The sequence below is a fragment of the Panthera leo genome, chromosome A2, assembly GCF_018350215.1.
Source record: "Panthera leo isolate Ple1 chromosome A2, P.leo_Ple1_pat1.1, whole genome shotgun sequence".
NCBI classification, from domain to species: Eukaryota; Metazoa; Chordata; class Mammalia; order Carnivora; family Felidae; genus Panthera; species Panthera leo.
Genome location: NC_056680.1, coordinates 99,141,326 through 99,163,609, shown reverse-complemented (window position 1 = coordinate 99,163,609; position 22,284 = coordinate 99,141,326). Strand labels below are relative to the sequence as shown.

Sequence of the window (22,284 nt, the reverse complement as noted above, 5' to 3'; positions counted from 1 at the left end):
GCCTTCCCTCAGGATACTTGTGTTTTTCATCATCCTATAGTACTTTCAGAAGGATGGGCTCTGCCCCTCCAAGGAAGGTCTACCAATATCCACATGTGCTAGCAACCCAGACGCATACATGTGCCTATCTCAGGGGCAGAGCGTTAGCTGTCATATAACTAAGCTGCGTTCTTCAATTCAGCTTTTATCAGGAATAAACAATTTCAACCTCTTCCTTATTCCTGTGTGTCCACTTCTCAGTTGGTTCCAAATTCAGGTGATAAAAAAAGTGTTTATTAATCCCTCTAAAACTCCAAAATTAATCAAACTACTTCTTAAAGAGAGAAATGGGCCTCTGAATTTCCTGTCTAAGCCTGTGACATCATTCTGAGGAAGGCTCTGCATCACTTGCCCTACTTTCAACCCTCCTTTACAAGATAGTAAAATATCTGTTTTGTGCTATAGGACCCCAAAGCCCCTTGACCATCTCTCCCCTCCTCAGTTTGCCCCATTCCATTCCAGCACATGACACAGAGAAATGTACACACATACATGTACCTTTCTCAAAAACCTGACTTTCAGGAAGATCTGATATCAACCATTGTCACCTCAATAGTAAAGTCTTGTGTTATCTCTACCAGGACTGACAAGATTTTAAATCTGAGTTCTAATATTAGAACATAAAACTATTAGCAAAATATCTGGTATTAGGCAGCTGACAGGGTCAGAATTCTTTCTGGTACACCCGAATTTATAGCCATAGACAGCTCCTAACCTGCCTACTGAACTTATCAGAATTTCTTGCCTAGGCGATCACACCCCTGATTCCAGGGGCTCTGAGATTGAATGCCTCTATCAACATATGTTCAGATTTCAAAGCACTCTTCGCTTAAATTTGACATCCTTCCCCAGAAAAAAAAAAGTACAAGGCCTCAAAAATGAGCTAGATACAGTTTTTATCCCTGAGAGTTTACAATTTAAAAGTCAAATGCAAAATTCTATTAGGTAGAGGATAGCAAGGGTAACGGCAGAGTTATGTAACAAATAATATGGGGATTCACAAAGGGAAAACGTGTATTTGCTTGGAGTCCTCAGGAGAAGCTTCACAGCAAAGTTAGCACTTGAGAAGCCTTTTTTTTTCCTTTTTTGAGTATAGTTCACACATGGTGTTACATTAGTTTCAGATATACAACTTAGTGGTTTGACAAGTTTATACATTATGATATGTTCATCACATTGTCCCATTACATTGCTATTACAGTGTCATTGACTACTTTCCTTATGCTGTGCCTTTTATTCCTGTGACTTACTCCTTTAATTACCGGAGGCCCTCACCCCTTCACTCATTTTGCCCAACCACCCCCCAGTCTACTCCCCTCTGGCAGCCATCGGTTCTCTATTCATAGGTCTAATTCTGCTTTTTGGCTTTTATTCCATTTATTTTTTTTAGATTCCACTAATGAGTGGAATAATATAGTATTTGTCTTTCTCTGACTTATTTCACTTAGCATAATACCCTCTATCTAGGTCCATCCAACGTCTCAAAAGGCATGATCTCATCCTTTTTCATGTCTGCTTAATATACCATTCTATATATGTACCACTTCTTCCTTATGCATTCATCTATTGATTAATGCTTGGGTTGCTTCCATATCTTGGCTATTGTAAATAATGCTGTAATAAACATAAGGGTGCATCTATCACTTCAAATTAGTGTGTTTGTATTCCTTGGATAAATAGCCAGGAGTGGAATTATTAGATCATATGATGTTTCTATTTTTAGCTTTTTGAGGAACCTCCATTCTGTTTTTCACAGTGGCTGTACCAACTCGCCATCCCTATCAACAGTGCCTGAGGATTCCTTCTCCACATCCTCGCCAATACTCCTTATTTGTTGTTATTTTGATTTTAGTCATTCTAACTGGGGTGAGGTGATACCCTCACATGGTTTTGATTTGTGTTTCCCTACTGATGAGTGATGTTGAACATCTTTTCTTGTGTCTGTTGGCCACCTGTATGCCTTTGGGGGGAAAATATCTATTCAGAGCCTCTTCCCATTCTTTAATCGGATTGTTTTTTGGTATTGAGTTGTATAAGTTCTTTATAGAACTTAGATATTAACCCCTTATAGGATATATCATTTGAAAATGTCTTCTCCCATTCAGTGGGTTGTCTTTTTGTTTTGTTGGTGGTTTCTTTTGTTGTATAAAAAAAATATGTAGTCCCAATTGTTCGTTTTTGTTGTTTCTTTTGCCTTAGGAGACATATATAGAAAAATGTTGCTATTAGGATGTCAGACATATTACTGCCTACACTCTCATCTAGTATTTTTTCAAGGTTCACATTTAGGTCTTACATTTATTTTGAGTTTATTTTTGTGTATGGTGTAAAAAGTGGTCCAGATCATTCTTTTACGTTAAGCTGTCCACATTTCTTAGCATTTATTGAAGAGACTCTCCTTTCCCCATTGTATATTCTTGCTCCTTTGCCATGGATAAATTGACCATATAATCATGGGTTTGTTTCTGGAGTCTCCATTCTGTTCCACTGATCTCTGTGTCTATTTTTGTGCCAGTTACATACTATTTGGATTATTATAGATTTGTAGGATATCTTGACATCTGGTATTATGATACCTTCAGCTTTGTTATTCTTTTTCAAGATTGTTTTAGCTAGTTGAGGTTTTCTGTGGTTCCATACAAATTTTAGGATTATTTATTCTAGTCATGTGAAAAATACCATTGGTTTTTTGATAGGGATTGCATTGAATCTGTAGATTGTTTTAACAATATTATTCCATTCCATGAGCATGGAATATATTTTCATTTGTTTGTGTCCTCTTTAATTTCATCAGGGTTTTATAGTTTTGGGAGTACAGGTCTTTCACCTCTTTGGTTAAATTTATTCCTAGGGGTTTTTTTTCTTCTTGGTAAATTACAAATGGGATTTTGAAAAAAAAAATTCTCTTTCTGATGCTTCATTATTAATGTATAAAAATGCTACAGATTTCAGATTTTGCATACTGTGACTTTACTGAATTTGTTTAGCAGTTCTAATAGTTTTTTGGTGGAGCCATTAGGATTTTCTACACATAGTATCATATTGTCGGCAAATAGCACCAATTTAATTTCTTCTTTACCAAAATGGACACCTCTTATTTCTTGTTCTTGTCTGATTGCTGTGGCTAGGACTTCCAGTACTATGTTGAGTAAAAGTGGTGAGAGTGGGTATCCTTGTCTTGTTCCTGATCTTGGCGGGGGGGGGGGGGGGGGGGGGGGGGGGGGGGGAGCTCTTCATTTTTCACCATTGACTACGATGTTAACTGTGAGTTTTTCACATATATGGCCTTTATTATGTTGAGGTATGTTCCTTCTAACGCCACTTTGTTGAGAGGTTTTATCATGAAATGGATATTGTACTTTGTCAAATGCTTTTTCTGCATCTATTAAAATAATCATACAATTTTTATTCATTTTGTTAATGTGGTGTATGATTTTGATTGAGTTACAAATACTCAGCTATATTTGCATCTCTGGAATAAATCCCACCTGATTGTGATGAATGATATTTTTAATCTTTTGTTGTATGCAGTTTGCTAATATTCTGTTGCAGATCTTCACATCTATGTTTATCAGGGATACTAGCCTGTAGTTTTCTTTTGTGTATGTGATTTGGTTTTGGTATCAGGGTCATGCTGGCCTCAAAAGATGAATTTGGAAGCTTTCCTCCTCTTCTATTTTTTGTAATAATTTGAGAAGCATAGATGTTAACTTTGCTTTAAATGTCTGGTAGAATTCCCCTGTGAATCCATATGGTCATGGGCTTTTAATTTTTGGTAGTTTTTTGATTACTGTTTAATTTCATTACTTGCATTGGTCTGTTCAGATTTTCTATTCTTCCTGCCTCAATTTTGGAAAATTATATCTTTCTAAGAGTTTGTCCATTTCTAGGTTTTCCAGTTTGTTGGCATAAAATCTCTGGTGGTATTCTCTTATACTCCTTTGCATTTATGTGGTGTCAGTTGTTCATTCTCCTTTCTGATTTTATTTGGGTCCTTTCTCTTGTTTCTGGATGTAGGCCAATATCACTATATACTTCCCTCCTAGAACTGCTTTTGCTGTTGTCCCAAATTTTGGAACTTTGTGTTTACATTTTCATTTGTCTCTGTATATTTTTTTTATTTCTTCTTTGGTTTCTGCATTGATCTATTCATTGTTTAGTATCACGTTGTTTAGTCTCCATGTGTTTGTGTTTTTTCCAGTGTTTTTCTTGTGATTTATTTGTAGTTTCATACCATTATGATCAGGAAAGATGCATGGCATGATTTCAAACTTCTTAAGTTTATTGAGGCTTATTTTATAGCCTAATATGTGATCTGTTCTGGAAAACGTTCCATGTGCATTTAAAAGAAGGAGTAGTCTGTTGATTTATGATGGAATGTTCTCAATATATCTGTTATGTCCATCTGATCCAATGTGTCATTCAAAGACATTGTTTCCTTAATGATTTTCTGCCTGTATGATCTCCATTGATTTAAGTGGTATGTTAAAGTCCCCTACTCATCTTATATACCATCACTTTCTCTCTTTATGTCTATTAATATTTGCTTTATGTATTTAGATGCTCCAGTGTTGGGTGCATAGATATTTACAACTATTATATCCTCTTGTTGAATTGATCTCTTTATCATTATGTAATGCCCTTCTTTGTATCTTGTCACGGTCCTGTTAAAGTCTATTTTATCTAATATAATTATTGCTACACTGGCTTTATTTTCACTTCCATTTGCATAGTGAAAGATTTTTTTATACCTTCATTTTCAGTCTGTATGTCATTAGGTCTGAGTTGAGTTTCTTATAGGCAGCATATAGTTGCCTGTTTTTTATCCATGCAGTCACCCTGTCTTTTGATCAGAGCATTTTGGCCATTTAAAGTAATGATTGGGACGCCTGGGTGGCTCGGTCAGTTGAGCGTCTGACTTGGGCTCAGGTCATGATCTCATGGTTTGTGAGTTCAAGCCCCACATCAGGCTCTGTGCTGACAGCTCAGAGCCTGGAGCCTGCTTCAGAGCCTGTGTCTCCCTTTCTCTCTGCCCCTCTCCCACTCATACTCTATCTCTATCTCTCTTTCAAAAATAAATAAAAAGATTTAAAAAAAATTTTTAAATAATGATTGATATGTACTTATTGCCATTTTGTTAACAGTTTTCTGTGGTTTTTGTAGTTCTTCTTTATTCCTTTCTTCGTTTCTTGCTCTCCTTCTTCGTTATTGATGAGTTTCTATAGTGTTAGGTCTGCCTTTCTCTTTATTCTTTTGTGTATCACCATAGGTTTTGGGTTTGTGATTACCATGGGCTCATATGTGACATCCTAAATAAGTAGCAGTCCATATCAATTTGATGGTTATGTAAGTTCAAACACATTCTTAAAAAGAAAAAAAAATGTTTTTCTCCTTCTCTTTCTACTCCATTGTCCACATTTTATGTATATGTTGTCCTATTTTGCATCTTCATAATTTTCTTACATCTAATTATGGTCATTTATTTTCCATTTAAAGAAGTCCCTTTAAGATTTCTTTTAAGGATGCTTTGATGGTGATAAACTCCTTTAATTTTTGTTTGTCTGGAAAACTCTTCATTTCACCTTCAAATCTAAATAATAGCTTTCCTTGGTAGAGTATTTATGGTTATAGGTTTTTTCCTTCCAGCACTTTGAATAGATCATGCCATTCCCTTCTAGCCTGCAAAGTTCCTGAAAAATCAGCAGCTGATAGCCTTGTAGGTTTTCTCTTGTAGGGAACTTTTCATTTCTCTGTTGCTGCTTTTAAGTCTCTCTTTGTCTTTAAACTTTCACATTTTAATTATTATGTGCCATGATATAGACATCCTTGGGTTCATCTGGTTTGGAACTCTTTGCTTCTTGAATTGGATATCTATTTCCCTTAACTAAGTTAGGAAAGTTTTCGGTTATTTCTTCAAATACGTTTTCTATACTGTTCTCTCTCTTCTTCTTCTGAGCCCCCTATAATGCAAGTGTTTGTTTGATGTCATCTGAGAGATCTCTTAATGTATTCTCATTTTTTTATACTTTTCACTTTTTACTCTTCAGATTGTGTGCTTCCCATTACTCTTACAGATCACTGATACATCTGTCTGCACCCTCTAATCTGTTGATTCCCTCAAGTGTGTTTTGTAATTTCAGTTATTGTATTCTTCAACTCTGATTATTTTTAAAAATATTTTCTATATTTTTATTGAAGGTCTTACTAAGTTCTTCTTCTCTTCACCCCAGTGAGTATCTTTATGATTATTACTTTAAAATCTTTATCAGGCATATTGCTTATCTCTGTTTCATATAGTTCTTTTTCTGAGATTTTTATTTCTTGCTTTTAGAGGATATTCCTCTGTCTCCTCATTTAGCTTGACTTTCTGCATTTGTTTGTATGGATTAGGTGAAACATCTACTTGTCCTAAACTTGAAGGAGTGGTCCTGTGTATTATATTTTCTATGTCAACTGTGTGTGCTTGGTGACTTTTGCTGACTTCCTGGAGCTCTGGCTGTATTTCCTAGTTATTCTTTTAAACTGCAGCTTTTTACAGAAAGAAAATAATAATGAAAGAAAAAAGAAAATAGAAGAAGAAAAGAAAAAAGAGAAAAAGAGAAGACAAAAATATAGGGAAAAGGGAAAAAAGGAAGAGAAAAATGAAAATAAAGCAAGGCAAGACAAAATAGAAAAAAATAAAATAAAAACTTTTTAAGTTAAAAAGCAACAAAAAACACATTAAAAAAACATGGCTTATTTTCTGCGTCCCAGTGTGGGCTCATAGACACTGGGCTTGCTGAGGTCACAGGCTCCCTGTGATGAACAGACATGCTAGTTACGGCATTGGGACCTGCCTGTTATGGCATCCAAACCTTGCTGCATGAGTGTTTTAAGATGGAAGGGGTAAGAGCATTCCCAGAACAGCTCAGCCCTCTTAAATCCTGGCTTTTTTCTGTGTCCCAGTGTGACAGGGGCTGGTGTAGTCTTGAGGATGCTGGGCTTGCTGTAGTCATAAGCTCTCTGTGACTAGCGTGACCTGCCAGTTATGGCATTGGAACCCACCAGTTATGGCATCCAGACACACTCATTATGATGTCCAAACCCTGCTTCCTGTCTGGGCTTTTAAGTGGAGGGGAAGAGAGTGTTTCCATAGCTCCTTAGTCCTTTTGTTTTATTATTATGTTTTTAATTCTCATACAGTATGCCACATAATAGTCCCTTAAATTTTTTTATTTTAATTCCAGCATAAGTAACATACAGTATTATATTAGTTTCAGATGCCCAATATAGTGATTCAACAATTCGATAAATTACTCAGTGCTTATCATAGTAAAAATAATGTTAATCCCCTTCAACTATTTCACCCTCCCTCCACCCAGCTCTCCTCTGGTAACCAAGTTTGTTCTCTATAGTTAGGAGTATGTTTTTTTTTGTTTGTTTGTCTCTTTATTTATTTGTTTTGCTTCTTACATTCCACTTATGAGTGAGATCATGTAGTATTTGTCTTTGACTGACTTATTTCATTTAAGCATCATACCCTATAGATCCATCCATGTTGTTACAAATGGCAATATTTTATTCTTTTCTTTTTTTGGCTGAGTAATATTCTTTATGCATTCAGTTATTGATGGATACTTGAGTTGCTTCCATAATTTAGCTATTATAAATACTGCTGCAGTAAACATAGGGGAGCCTATATCTTTCCAAATTAGTGGGTTTTGTATTCCTTGGGTAAACACTCAACAGTAGAGTTACTTGATCATATGGTAATTCTATTTTTAATTTTTTGAGGAACCTCCATACTGTTTTCCACAGTGGCTGCACCAGTTTGCATTCCCACCAACAGTACAGAAGGGTTCCTTTTTCTCCACATACTTGAGAACACTGTTGTTTCTTGTGTTTTTGATTTTAGCCATTCTGACAGTTGTGAGGTGATGTTTCATTGTGGTTTTCATTTGCATTTCCTTAATGATGAATGATGTTGAGTGTCTTTTCATTTGTCTGTTGGCCATCTGTATGTCTTCTTTAGAGGAATGTCTATTCATGTCTTCTACCCACTTTTTGGTTTTTTGGTTTTTGAGTTGTAGAAGTTATTTATATATTTTGGATACTAACCCTATGTCACATATACATTTGCAAATATCTTCTCCTAATCAGTAGGTTGTCTTTTTATTTTATTGATTGTTTCCTTCGCTGTGCAGAAGCTTATATTCATGTAACACGCAAGTATATAAACCACCTAATAACAAAAATATAGGAAGTAATCTTTAGTAACACAATAATAATGGGGGACTTTAATACCCCACTTATACCAATAGAGAAATCATCCAAACAGAAAATAAAAAAGGAAACGATGGCTTTGCACTTGATCTTAGCCTAAAGGCTGAGAAGCAATGGGAAATGATGGCTTTGAATAACACATTGGACCAGGTGGATCTAACATATATATTCATTAAACTCCACCCTAAAAAATAGGAAATATACATTCTTTTTGAGTGTACATAGCACATTCTCCAAAATAGGCCCCATGTTAGGCCACAAACAAGTCTCAAAAAATTTAAAAAGATTGAAGTCCTACCATGCATCTTTTCTGACCATAACACTCTGAAACTAGAAATCAACCACAAGGGAAAAATACGCAAAGAACATAAATACATGGAGGTTTGATAACATGCTATTAAACAATGCATGGGTCAACCAAGAAATCAAAGAGGAAATTTTTAAAAAATACATGGAGACCAATGAAAATGAAAAAAATATTATGGTCCAAAATCTTTGAGATGTAGCAAAAACTGGTCTAAGAGGGACGTTTATAGAAATACAGACCTACCTCAAGAAATAAGAAAAATCTCAAACAATCTAACCTTACACCTAAAGGAGCTAGAAAAAGAACAGTGAAAATCCAAAAACAGTATAAGGAAGAAAATACTAAAGATTAGAGCAGAAATCAATGAAATAAAAACTAAGAAAAAAAACAATGGAATATATCAATGAAATGAGAAGCTGGTTCTTTGAAATAAGTAAAATCAAAAATGAATGAGGGGAAATAACAACTGACGCCACAGAAATACAAAAGATGGTAAGAAAATATTATGAAAAATTATATGGCAACAAATTGAACAAACTAGAAGTAAAGGATAAATTCCTCCCAAAACTAAATCAAGAAGGAATGGAAAATTTGAACAGACCAATTACCAGCAATGAAATTGAATCAGTAATCAAACTTCCAACAAACAAAAATCCAAGACCACATGGCTTCGCAGGTAAATTCTACCAAATATATAAGAAGAGTTAATAGTGAATCTTCTCAAACTATTCCAAAAAGTAGAAGAGGAAGGAAAGACTCCAAATTTATTTTATTAGTCCAGCCATTACCCTGATACAAAAACCAGAGATACTACAAGAAGAAGAAGGAGGAGGAGGAGGAAGAGGAGGAGGAGGAGGAGGAGGAGGAGGAGGAGGAGGAGGAGGAGGAGAAGGAGAAGAAGAAGAAGAAGAAGAAGAAGAAGAAGAAGAAGAAGAAGAACAACAACAACAACAACAACAACAACAACTATAGGCCAATATCTCTGATGAACATAGATGCAAAAATCCTCAACTAAACATTAGCAAACTGTATATGACGCATTAAGAAAATCATTCACCATGATCAAGTAGGATTTATTTACAGGATATAAGGGTGCTTTGATACTCACAAATTAATCAGCGTGTTATATCACGTCACCAAAAGAAAGGATAAAAACCATATGGTCATTTCAATAGATGTAAGAAAAGCATTTGACAAAGTACGACATCCATTTAAGGTAAAAACGCTCAACAAAATAGGTTTAGAGGTAACATACCTAAACATAATAAAAGCCGTATCTGAAAACCCCACAGCTAAGATACCCAGCCAGGTTGGCATGGACTTGCCTCACTGAGGGTGCAAGCTCAGTTACTGCCAGACCTGCCTTGCAGGCTTTTCAGGTGGAGTGGGAACAGAAACCATGGCATTCTCCAGTCCCTCTACCTGGAGGGTTTCCCACAGCTCCTCCACCACTTGGCAGAACGCTAGTGTTGTCTCTTTGATATGCTAGTTACTCTTTTAAACCACTTTTTTTCTGTGCCCAAGAACAGAGGGATAGAGCACTATCCCTCCCCACTACCACTCACAGCGTTGGGAGTTGGGGGTTCCCTTTGCTTTTTTGTTTGCTTGTTTTTTGGTTTTTTAGCAGGGGCCTTTGTTACTGTGTCTCCATCTCTTGCTATTCTCTTGCCATTCTGTCTTGGGTTGTTCAATAGCTATTCAGTCGGTTCGAGGAATTGTTCCATTAATAGGTATAATTTGGTGTGTTGCCTGGAGGAGGTGAATTCAGGATCTTCCTATGTCACCACCTTGGACTGGAACCGAGAAGGCTTTGAAGGATAGGTATGACTGTGATGTGTGGAAATCGTGCAGTGAGGTGAGAATAAGGTGTTCGGGTTGGCAGGAATAATACAAGCCTTTTGACTGCAACCGGGCACTCAGAGCTTCCATTTACCTTAGAATCTTTAAAACTGTCACAGCATTGCCTTCCCCATTGGAATGTTTGGGGAGTCAATGACATCTGAATGTTAAAGCTTCTGGTTCAGTTTCGGGCACGTAGTAGGTATTCAATACACAGTGGCTACTGTGGGCAATTTTTCTCCTAAAAAGGCTGGGCAGTGCTCAGAGAGCAGTGAGCATGCTACTTCAGTGAGATGAAGGGAGCTCTAGGGTGATAGAAGGTGGAAAATTGTTTGGAACAGATACCAAGGCATTTCATACCTAACTAAAAAGTATAGACTTCATTCAGTTCACCCTGCGGAGCCAAAGATTTTCAGCAGGAGATTTATGTTATCATATTTGTCATTTAGGGGAGCATCCTTTTCAACTTGGGTCTGCTTCTTGTTTTGTTTGTTATTTTTCCCCCATCATACTCCACTCCCACACCTATTTCCTTCTCCCACATTGATTATGGCTCCAATGTGGTTACATTTTTTGTAGTCTATGTATCTGTGGAAAAATTTATGCATCATTTTAAATAGAGCTATAGATGTATATCCCTGTTTAATATGGATAACTGAATCTTATGTAAATATGAAACACATTTTACTTTTGTGCTGTAGAGATTGTTTTCTTTCTTGATATACATGAATTCTTTGCACCACAGAGGTTATTCTTTTTTTTTATTCAATACTGTTTGTAATTCCCATCTATGTTGCTGCTAATAAACAGCTAATTTATTACTTCTGACTGATGTAGGGCACTGCCTACTTGCATCTTCCAGAGCACAATGAGTGGTTTCCCTGGTGATGAACCAGTCAGGTGCCTCCAATCCCTTGTTGTCATAAGCAGTGCTGTCATAAGAGTCCCTGTTCAGGTCCCATATAATCAGGAGTGGGGTGGAGGGAAGTGATCAAATGATCAATGCATATTCAATTTCACCAATCTTCAGCAAAGCTGTGTCAGTTTAAATGTCCACCAGCAGTGGAATCCTATGTCTCCACATCCTCACCAACACTCAATATTATCCAGTTTTATAACTTTGGTCCACCTGATGATACCAGGCATCATATACATACAACTACAAATACACGCACACACACACACACACATACACACACATGCTTGTGTACATCTCTTTTCTTAAGACAACACGTAGAATTCAAAAATACTTAGGACTGACCAAAATATAGACTTTGGACCTACAAAATTTTAAATAGATGGTGTTCTCTGATAGGCCTTATTTTGACCAGATAAGAAAACTAAAGTTAAAGAGCTTTGAGTTGATTGACCCAATTGAAGCAAGGTGCTGAGTACATTTAAATGTAAATTTTACTATGTTTTTGCTTTATTAAATGCAAAAAAAAAAAAATCATGTTAAAACTTTACCACCATATTTAAATTCCTATAATGTAATCTTTAAATTTTAAGTCTGAAAGAAGTACTGAACATAAAGGGGACATCATTTACCGTTGTTTTCTTTATTGTAGGAGAGTGTAAGTAGCTCACGAAATACATTCCTGTTACCTTTCACATAAATTTAAAATGACATTACCATTGGGGCACCTAGGTGGCTCAGTTGGTTAAATGTCCGACTCTTGGTTTTGGCTCAGGTCATGATCTCACGGTTTCATGAGTTCAAGCCCCTCATCAGACTCTATGCTGGCAGCATGGAGCCTGCATGGGATTGTCTCTCTGCCCTTCCCTCACTCATGCTGTCTCTGTTTCTCTTAAAATAAATAAACTTAAAAAAATTACATTACCATTATATTTTTCCATTTCAGTTTCCCCTTCTACAAAAGGCCTATTCATATATTTTGCCCATTTTTAATTGGGTTTTCTTTTGCCCCCCTTGATTGGAGTTCCTTGTATATTCTAGAATAATATTTATTTCTTGTCAGTTTTAGATGCTCTAAGTATTTTCTGCCTCTCATTTCTTAATTATGTCTATGGTGACCTCACATAACAGAAATCCTGGTTTCTGCCATATGGTTTGTGCTTTCGTTTGGTTTAAATAATCTTTTCTCATACATATGGCACAAAGATATCCCCCTACATAGCCAAGCAAGGCCGCCTCCTTAAAGGTCTGAATCCTGGCTCCACAACACCCCTCCTCCAACTTCTAGCTCCATCTGTTTTTTCCCCCAACAGAGACCACCTCATTGCCCTTCTTGCCTCTTGGTTCTGCACTGCCTGCTTAATAATTCTATATATCTTAAATTCCCTCTGTCAAATAACTGGTTTGGCTTTTTATTTCTGACTAAATCCTGACTGACACACACATAAAGTTCAGAATCAGTCAAGCTCGAAAAGAAAAATGTTGTGATATTTTTATTTCAGTTGCTTTAAATGTACAGATTAATTTGCAGAGAATTATTTTGAAAAAAAAAATAGCTGGACATCCATGAATAAGATCTCTTTTCACTTATTCAGATCCTTGGTGTACTTCCAACAAATTTTGGAGATTTTCTTCAAAAACAGCTTGTCCTATTCAGGAGGAAGGGGCAGATTTAGGTTTTGTGGAGCACAAAGCATATACTTAGGAAGAAGAATTTTGAATTACAAATACAGTTAGGTACACAAGTGAATTAAAATTGGAAAGACATCAAAAAAGATTCAGAAAGACAACAATGTTTTTATTAACTAACTGTACAACACACCTCTATAATACTTATTTTCCCATATTTTTAACTATATATTCATTGATCACATATTCATATGAAAACAATTTTGTAGTAATTTTTTATAGAATTTTATAGATACCCATTACAGGAGCAGTGTTGGAGAACTAGAATCAAGCAAAACTAAGATCAGTGGGTTAAGATAATACTGTAATAATAAAAAAATGTAATAACTTGATCCAGAGAGGTGGCACTGAAAGTATAAAGAATATTGAGATTCATAGCTGAAATGGACTTAACATCAATTTCTACATTCTGCATACAAGTATGATATATTCACACCTATACTAAATTTCCTTTCCTTCTATGAAAACAGTAAGTTAAACATGAATAAACTAGAAAAAAAATCTGGTAAGAATTGAATTAAAATATGAGAAGAAGGATTTGACCAAGACATCTCCAGCTGGTGGGATACCACCCAAGTTCTAGGCAACCATAAGCCTAGAAACAGAATAACAGGGGCACCTGGGTGGCTCAGTCAGTTGAGCATCCGGCTTCAACTCAGGTCATGATCTCACTGCTTATGAGTTCGAGCCCTGTGTCTGGCTCTGTGCTGACAGCTCAGAGCCTGGAGCCTGCTTCGAATTCTGTGTCCTTCTCTCACTCTGCTCCTCCCCCACTCCTGCTCTCTCTATGCTCTATCAAGAATAAAAAAAAAAAAAAACATTAAAAAAAAGAGAATTACATTACAGTGATATATAACTCTGAAAAAAGAACTGAACAACACACAGCTTTATGGAAAGTGGAACAATTCAGCTCATAGTTGAAACCTGAGGAAATACTTTTATGATTAATTCTACCTAGTATTAGGTCTAATTTTAATAATTAATTAAAATATTAAATATTAAGAAAATAATAGAGAAAGTTTCAAAGAATATCTCAGAATGAATAAAAGCTAACAATTTTTAACCTAATTATTCCATTATCACTATTAATCGTTAGGCATCATTCCTATATAGAAGTAATATGCATGGTATTTAGATTATGGTTGGAGTTTTAAAAAGGAATTTAAGGGCACCTGGGTGGCTCAGTTGGTTAAGTGCCCAACTCTTGGTTTTGGCTCAGGTCACGATCTCATGGTTCATAAGTTGGTGCCCTACAGCATGGGGTCTGCCTGGGATTGTCTCGCTCTCTTTCTCTGTTTCCCTCCCCTGCTTGTGCTCTCTCTTTCTCTTAAAATGAATAAATAAATAAATAAATAAATAAATAAATAAATAAATAAACCTAAAAAATTAAAAAGGAACTTATAAAATTTTAGGTTTTTCTTTTTTAATGTTTGTTTTTGAGAGGAAGAGACAGAGTGTGAGCAGGAGAGGGACAGAGAGAGAGGGGCAGAGAGAGAGGGAGACACAGAATCAGAAGCAAGCTCCAGGCTCTGAGTTGTCCCCACAGAGCTGGACTCGGGACTCGAACTCACAGACCATGAGATCATGACCTGAAGTTGGACGCTTAACCAACTGAGCCACCCAGGCACCCCGGGAACTTAAAAGATTTTAAGCTTGAGCTCCTACAAGTTCCATAACTTCAGATCTTTAAAATCATATTTAGTGAGATTTATTCAATAAACATTTGTTGAGCTCCCACTATGTACTAAGAATTATGTTAATTGAGGAAATTAAAAAAAAAAAACAAATAAGACTGAATTTCTGCCTTCAAGGTCTTTCTGAGCTGAGTAGATGAGAATAGAAATGTATATGTAAATTTTGCAAGGAACACATTGGGAACTCAAGGGATGAAGTGGTGAAATTTGCCAAGTATCTAGCCCTGATTCAGATACCATGGACAGATACAGGAACTTAGCTAATGAAGCCCTCTCTATAAAGCAGTTTTGCTCTATAGAAAAGGTCAATTCTTTGCCCAAGTCACAAAGCCACTAGGAAGCAGAACTTGGACTTAAACCGGACCCATGTCTATATCATAATCTGTTGAAACTTCTGTAACAAAAATACTATCGACTAGGTGGCTTAAGCAGTAAGCATTTATTTCTCAGAGTTCTTAAGGCTGAGAAGTCCAAGATCAAGGCACTAGCCAACTGCATGTCTGATGAGAGTTTGCTTTCTTGTTCACAGACAGGTGCCATCTTGTTGTATCCTCATATAGCAGAAAGAGCAAGAGAGCTTTCTGGGGTCTCTTTTATAAAGACACTAATCCCATTCATGGAGGGCTCCACTTCCATGATTTAGTCACCTCCTAAAGGCCCCCACCTTCTGATACCCACACACTAGGAATTAGAATTGCAACATATGAATTTGGGTCGGACACAATACTGAATTCATAACATCTTATAAGTAAAGAAAAGGCAGTATGGTTTGTCCCCAACCTCAAATCTGAGAACTCAAACCTAGCCCTTTCCTGGAATGCTTAAAACAAACCTACTGAAGCATTGTTTCTAATAACCAAGCTATGGAAGCAACCCAAGTGTCCATTGATAGATAAATGGATAAAGAAGTTATATATTCACAATGGAATATTACTCAGCCTTAAAGAAAGAATGAGATCTTGCCATTTACTGCAACCTGGACTGACCTACAGGGCATTATGCTAAGTGAAATAAATTAAATAAAAATGTTGGAAGGTGGAGAAACTATCCTCCAAAGTGAGAAGGCACTTTGAGACTATAAAATGAAGCAGGCAACTCCATACAGTTTACAGTTTTATTCGGGGCAACTTACTGACAGGGAGGGTTGGGCAGGTGATGATCCAGAGCCGTGCAGTTATTCTCTACTAAGTCCATCTCTTAGTTCCCAGATTTTATAGAGTGAAGGGATATGCAGGAGGGCATTATGATGAGGTCAAAGGGTCTGACTACACTCAACTGATAAGTAACACTAAACAGACCTCATGGTGCCATCTGTGCATGGCAGGTGGGGGAAGGATGTTATCTCTACTAGTTATCTAAACAAAATTAGTGAAGACAAGAACAAGCCTCCCTGCATTCCAGTCGTGGCATACATTAACCTCTAGGGCCACATAGCTAGGATGGACAAAGTGGCAGCCAAACACGGAGTCAGTATCGTCAGCACTCTTACACAGGGAAAACAAATATTGTATGATTTCATTTATATGTGGAATTTAAAAAGCAAAACATGAACAAACAAAAAAGCCGAAACAGACCTGTAAATACTGAGAATAAATTGGTGGTTGCCAGAGGGGAGGGAGGGTGGAGAAGGTAAGCAAAATGGGTGAAGGGAAGTGGGAGATACAGACTTCTGGTTATGGAAGAGTAAGTCACAGGGATGAAAGGTACAGAATATGCAATATAGTCAGTAGTATTATAATAGTGTTGTATGATGACAGAGGGTAGCTACACTTGTGATGAGCAGAGAGAGCACAATGTATGGACTTGTTCAATCCCTATGTTCTACACCTGAAACTAATGTAACATTGCGTCAACTACACTTCAATTAAAAAAAGCTGCTGATTGACAACTCCTCCCTACCCGCACACGCATGCACACGCCTCAAGTCAGACCCATCTACCCAGCTTTTCTTCCTTTAATATTAACAAACCCCAAATTACCACTTAGAAAAAGCAGCTGCATTAAATGAGTAATCCAAACTACTTACTCTGTATGTAATAATTATAGAAACAAAAGAGAATTTTAGGGGAAAAAAAGACTCTTAAGTCTATATATATGTGTGTGTGTGTGTAATCTTATTTTGATTCTTGAAAATTTATGCTAGAAATCACCAGGTATAACACTATCATTTTTAGTAAAATGGCTATATCATAATACCCTATATTCACAGAAGACTCACTTGGAAGCTCTCACTATAATTCTCCATTTGTTGCCTCACCTGTTTTCTGATAAAAGGCATTTTCCCTTTTTAAAGGAATTTTCTGTGGTTTCTGGACTGAAAGTAGACACTGGTTACCCAATTCCTTCCCTGGAATTAATTTTTCATATTACAACTAAAACAGCCAGTACAGTTTTCCTCTGTAACATGCATAACTACAATAGATTCCCTCCTTCTTTTGAATTTTCTAAATTATGTTTGATGGTGGAAGCAAAAAGTATACTACTCTCTGATGTGGTTCTAAATGTACATAAAGAAAATATTTAAGATGATTACATTAAAATGGGGGAGAGGCATAGAATTTAGAAGGAGGTAAGTTTTTATGCATTTCACTCCAATTGGGATAGTTATGTATATATAACACCTAAAGCAACCACTAAAAAAGCTATACAAAGAGATGCACTCAAAAAGAAAAGCAATTCTGTAGAAGACATAATATTTTTCCATATGTAATGCTGGAGCAACCAGACATCCATGGGGGGGAGGGGAAGTGCCTTCACCTAAATTTCATACCTTATACAAAAATTAACTCAAAATGGATTATAGACTCAAATGTAAATGTAAAGCTGTAAAACATTTAGGGGAAAAAAACATAGAAAATCTTTGGGATATAGGGTAGGCAGAGTTCTTAGATACAAAAAGCACAGTCCATAAAAGGAAAAGTGGGTAAATTAAACTTCATCTAAATTTAAGACATTTGCTTTGTGAAATACCCAGTGAAGACGAAAAAAAAAAAAAAAGTAAGCTACAGAGTGAGAGAAAATATTCACAATGCGCTTATCTGTCAAGGACTATATAAGAACTTTCAAACTCAACAGTAAAATAAAACAATCTAATTAGATAACAAGCAAAAGATTTAATTTTTTTTTAACGTTTATTTATTTTTGAGACAGAGAGAGACAGAGCATGAACGGGGGAGGGTCAGAGAGAGGGAGACACAGAATCTGAAATAGGCTCCAGGCTCTGAGCTGTCAGCACAGAGCCCGACGCGGGGCTCGAACTCACGGACCGTGAGATCATGACCTGAGCCAAAGTCGGCCGCTCAACCGACTGAGCCACCCAGGCGCCCCAAGCAAAAGATTTAAACAGACATTTTCCTCAAGAGAATATATGGATGGCCCGAAAAAGCACAGGAAAAGATATTCACCATTATTAGCTATTAAGGCAATGCAATTTAAAGCCACAGTGTGAGGTATCACCACCTCACTCTCAGAATGGCTAAAATAAAAAATGCTGACCATCCCAAACGGTGGGAGGAAGCAGAGAAACGGGAGCACTTATACACTGTTCGGGGCATGTAAAGTGGTATAGCCAGTCTGGAAAATAGCTTAACAATTCTTAAAAATTGAAAATGCTACTATCATATGGTCCAACATTTACACCTTGGGCATTAATTCCAGAGAAATAAAAACATGTTCACACAAAATCTGCTCACAAATGTTTGCAGCATCTTCATTTGTGATAGCCCCAACCTGGAAACTACCAGTTAGCCACTGTCCTTCATTCTGGATATACCTACAGAGAGTTATGCTTAAGTAGCAAAGCTAATCCTAAAAGGTAACATATTCTAGGATTCCATTTATACATCGTTGTCAATATCACAATAGATACATGGTTTCCAGGGGCAGGGAAGAAGTGACTGGAGAGAAAAGTGGATCTGACCATAAAAAGGCAACATGAGGGATCCTTGTGGTGATGAGATTGTTATGTATCCTGACTGTATCAATGTCAGTTTCCTGGTTGTGACCTCTTCCATGGCTTCGCAAAGTGTCACAACAGGGTGAAGGGTATATGGGATCTCTGTTATTTCTTAAAACTACAAGTGAAGCTACTATCTTCCCCCAAAAATGTTTAACTTAAAAAACTTATGCCAAAAAAATTACTGACCAGAAATGAAAAATTCCATAGGAAGCCTTGCCTTCTTGCAGCCAGATCATTTTCTTCATTATTTTGGTGAAATTTTTATGAAAGGATTCAAAAGTATTCCAAACTTCACCAAAGAGTTTGAGTATTTTGAGAACTATTTCAGGAGGTAACACCACTGCCTTTTAAAGTTGTAGCCTTCTAGAAGAAGGCTTTCAGCGGTAGTCCAAGTAAGATAGCACTTCTGGTAAATGGGGTCTTATTATTTTACAGTATAAAATAATGTGTCCCAGGTGAACACAATTATGTCTTAGCAATTAGTAATCCTGGGTTACATCCAGGAGCCGTTAAATAGTTTAATCCCTATACTTGGGAGGCATCTTCCTCAATTATTCTTTTCCATGGGCTTCTCCCCTCTACTAATGTTTCTTTTTAACTCCCATTCACCTTCCCAATGAAAATGAGGTATTCTTATTGGCAAAAGGAGTAGGGGAGCAGGCCCTGGTCATTCATGAGAAAAGTAAGTGCAGCCTAGAAACAGTGACAGATTCTGTTTGTCGTGTCTCTCCATCCCCCAAGACTCTCTGCCAGGACCCTTTCACTTGGAGAGAAGTTCCCATAGTCTCAGCCTCTGAATTTTAGCTCACTATATTTCTTTCAACGCTTTATTCCCTTCTCTCCCCTTGTCCTTTATTTGAATATTCATTATCTCACACTGCCCAGAAGCTACTCAGAAGCTCTGGGCCTCTGTGTGGAAATATAGCTTTAAAGCCCTTTGAAGTCTGGGAAAAGTTGTCCATAAATTCATGCAGGAGGGAAAGCAGTAACAATTCATGCAGTAACATTTCATATGATGAAGCATATTTCAACAGGTACTTCATTGGCAACATGTATGCTAATAGTTCCAGTAGGAAATACCTTTGCCTTGCACTTGAAATAACAGGTGAACTACCAAGTATAACCAACAGAAGCAAGGGGCTTAGTCTTGAAAATGAATGTAGTCTTGAATCCTATCACAGACTGATTCTCATTAGTGCTTAATTGGTACCTAAACTATACTTCATAGGAAATAAATTTCTGAGTTCTTTACTGCCTAGCCACTGATCCACACTTCCTCCTCCAATACCAAACACACTGTCTGTTTATATTTTTCCTTTTGAAAGAATTGTGGTTTTGTTCTAATAATAAAAATACTGTCCAGTCCTTGTAATAATTTAGCTGTACAAAGGTATGTAACATAAAATCAAGTCTTCTTTTGACTTCAATTCCTTTTGCTATGTTGACTTCATTCCTTCCTCTCTGTTTATGTAAAAACATGTGTGCATGCACAAATATATGGGTTTTTGTATTTATACTTTTAATGAAATATGAACTCAAACTACACATACTGTTGTACAAATTTCTCTTTCATGTAATACATAGGAGACAATTTTCCAAGTCAATCTTTTGACCATATATCATATATCACATGTACCATCTACAGTGTTCCTTTCAAAAGATGAGAGGAATCCTCACTTTGCCAGAAGAAGGCAGAATAGGTCTGCAGATAGTATGGTTGGAAGTCTACTGTGTGACTGCCAGAAATCCAAACCTTAAGGATTCACATTTTTAGTTATATATAGATCTCTGCCTTTGGTGACGATGATGAAATACAACTTATGGAGCAGAGCTCTTAGCTCCCTGAGAGATCTGAGGACAATGAGAAGCACTGGGCCCTAAAAACTGGAATAAAATTTATAAATTTTAAAGTATAATCATAAAAATAGTGGCCACGATTCACTGAGCATTTATTATATCATAAGCTCTATGGTCTGAAATTTACATAATATTCTTGTGTCAACCCTGTGAGAGAGCTGCTGTTATTTCCTATCCCATTTATAGATGTGGGGATGGGACTTTAAGAAGTAAGTATCTTGCTCAAGGTTAACTGGCTGGTAACTGGTAACATAGAGGTTCTTTACTGGTGAAAAAAAAAAATGTAATCATACAGAGAACTCAGAATTCAAGAGAATAAATACCTATCCTATCCATCCCAACTTCAGTTGTATACACCAGAGGTAACTATTTCTGTTTCACCTTTTTTTTTTGTAATTGTATTTACTATTTTGTTTTTAAAACACTTTATTGAGGCTTAGTTGACATGTGAAAAGCTGTGTATGTTTATTATATACAACTAGATAAATTTGAAAATAAGTATACACCCATGAAACCATTATCATCAAGGCTATAAACATATCCATCACCTCCCAGTGTTGTCTCTCACCCCTTTATTATTATGATTGTTTGCAGTAATACTTAATGTAAGATCTACTTTCATAGGAACTCTTTATTGAGTATAGTTGACACACCAAAGTCAAATTCGTTTTAGGTGTACGACGTAGTGACTCAACAAGTCTGTATGTTCTGCTGTGCTCACCCCATAAGTGTAGCTACCATCTGTCATCATAAAATGTTATTACATTACCATTTACTGTATTCCCTAATCTGTACCTTTATCACTGTGATACATTTATTCCATAACTGGAAGCCTGTATCTCCCACTCCCCTTCATCCATATTGCCCATATTCCCACCCCTCTTCCCCGTGACAACCATCAGTTCTCTGTATTTATGGGGCTGTTTCTGCTTTTGTCTGTATTTTATTTTCATTTGTTTCATTTTTTAGATTCCATATATAAGTAAAATGATATGGTATTTGTCTTTCTCTGTTTGACTTGTATCATTTAGCATAATACCCTCTAAGTCCGTCTATGTTGTCGAAAACAGCAAGGTCTCTCTTTTGTTTTAATGTCTGAGTAATACTCCATTGGACATATATTAATGGACACTTGGGTTGCTTCCATAATTTGGCTATTGTAACTAATGATGCCAGAAACATAGGGGCACATATATCTTTTCAATTAGTATTTTTGTTTCTTTGGGTAAATCCTCAGTAATGGAATTACTACATCATATAGTAACTCTAGTCTTAATTTTTTGAGGAACCTCTATACTGTTTTCCACAGGAATATAAGGGTTCCCTTTTCTCCACATCTTAACCAACACTTGTTATGTCTTATTTTTGATTCTAGGCATTCTGACTGGTATAAGGTGATATCTCATTGTGGTTTTGAGTTGCTTTTCCCTGATGGTTAGTAATGCTGAGCATCTGTTGGCCACTGTATATCAACTTTGGAAAAATGTCTATTCAGATCCTCTGCTCATTTTTAATCAGATTTGTTTGTTTGTTTTATTGGTGTTAGGATGTAGGAATACCTTATATGTTTTGGATATTTGCTCCTTATCAGATGTATCATTTACAAACACGTTTTCTCCCATTCAGTAGTTTGCCTTGTTGTGTTGTTGATTGTTTCTTTCACTGTACAAAAGCTTTTTTTAATTTTTTTTATTTTTTTTTAAATTTTTTTTTAACGTTTATT

At 36.4% G+C, this 22,284-nt stretch overlaps 1 long non-coding RNA gene across 1 annotated transcript in view; it reads right to left on the bottom strand.

The window, feature by feature from the left end:
* Positions 1–12,860: 12,860 nt before the first annotated feature.
* The window catches only part of LOC122207933, a 44,276-nt gene continuing 34,852 nt past the window's right edge, over positions 12,861–22,284 (bottom strand). The window contains exon 3 of the long non-coding RNA XR_006197062.1: positions 12,861–13,012. This is a non-coding gene — a long non-coding RNA (uncharacterized LOC122207933). The remainder of the gene's footprint in view (positions 13,013–22,284) is intronic.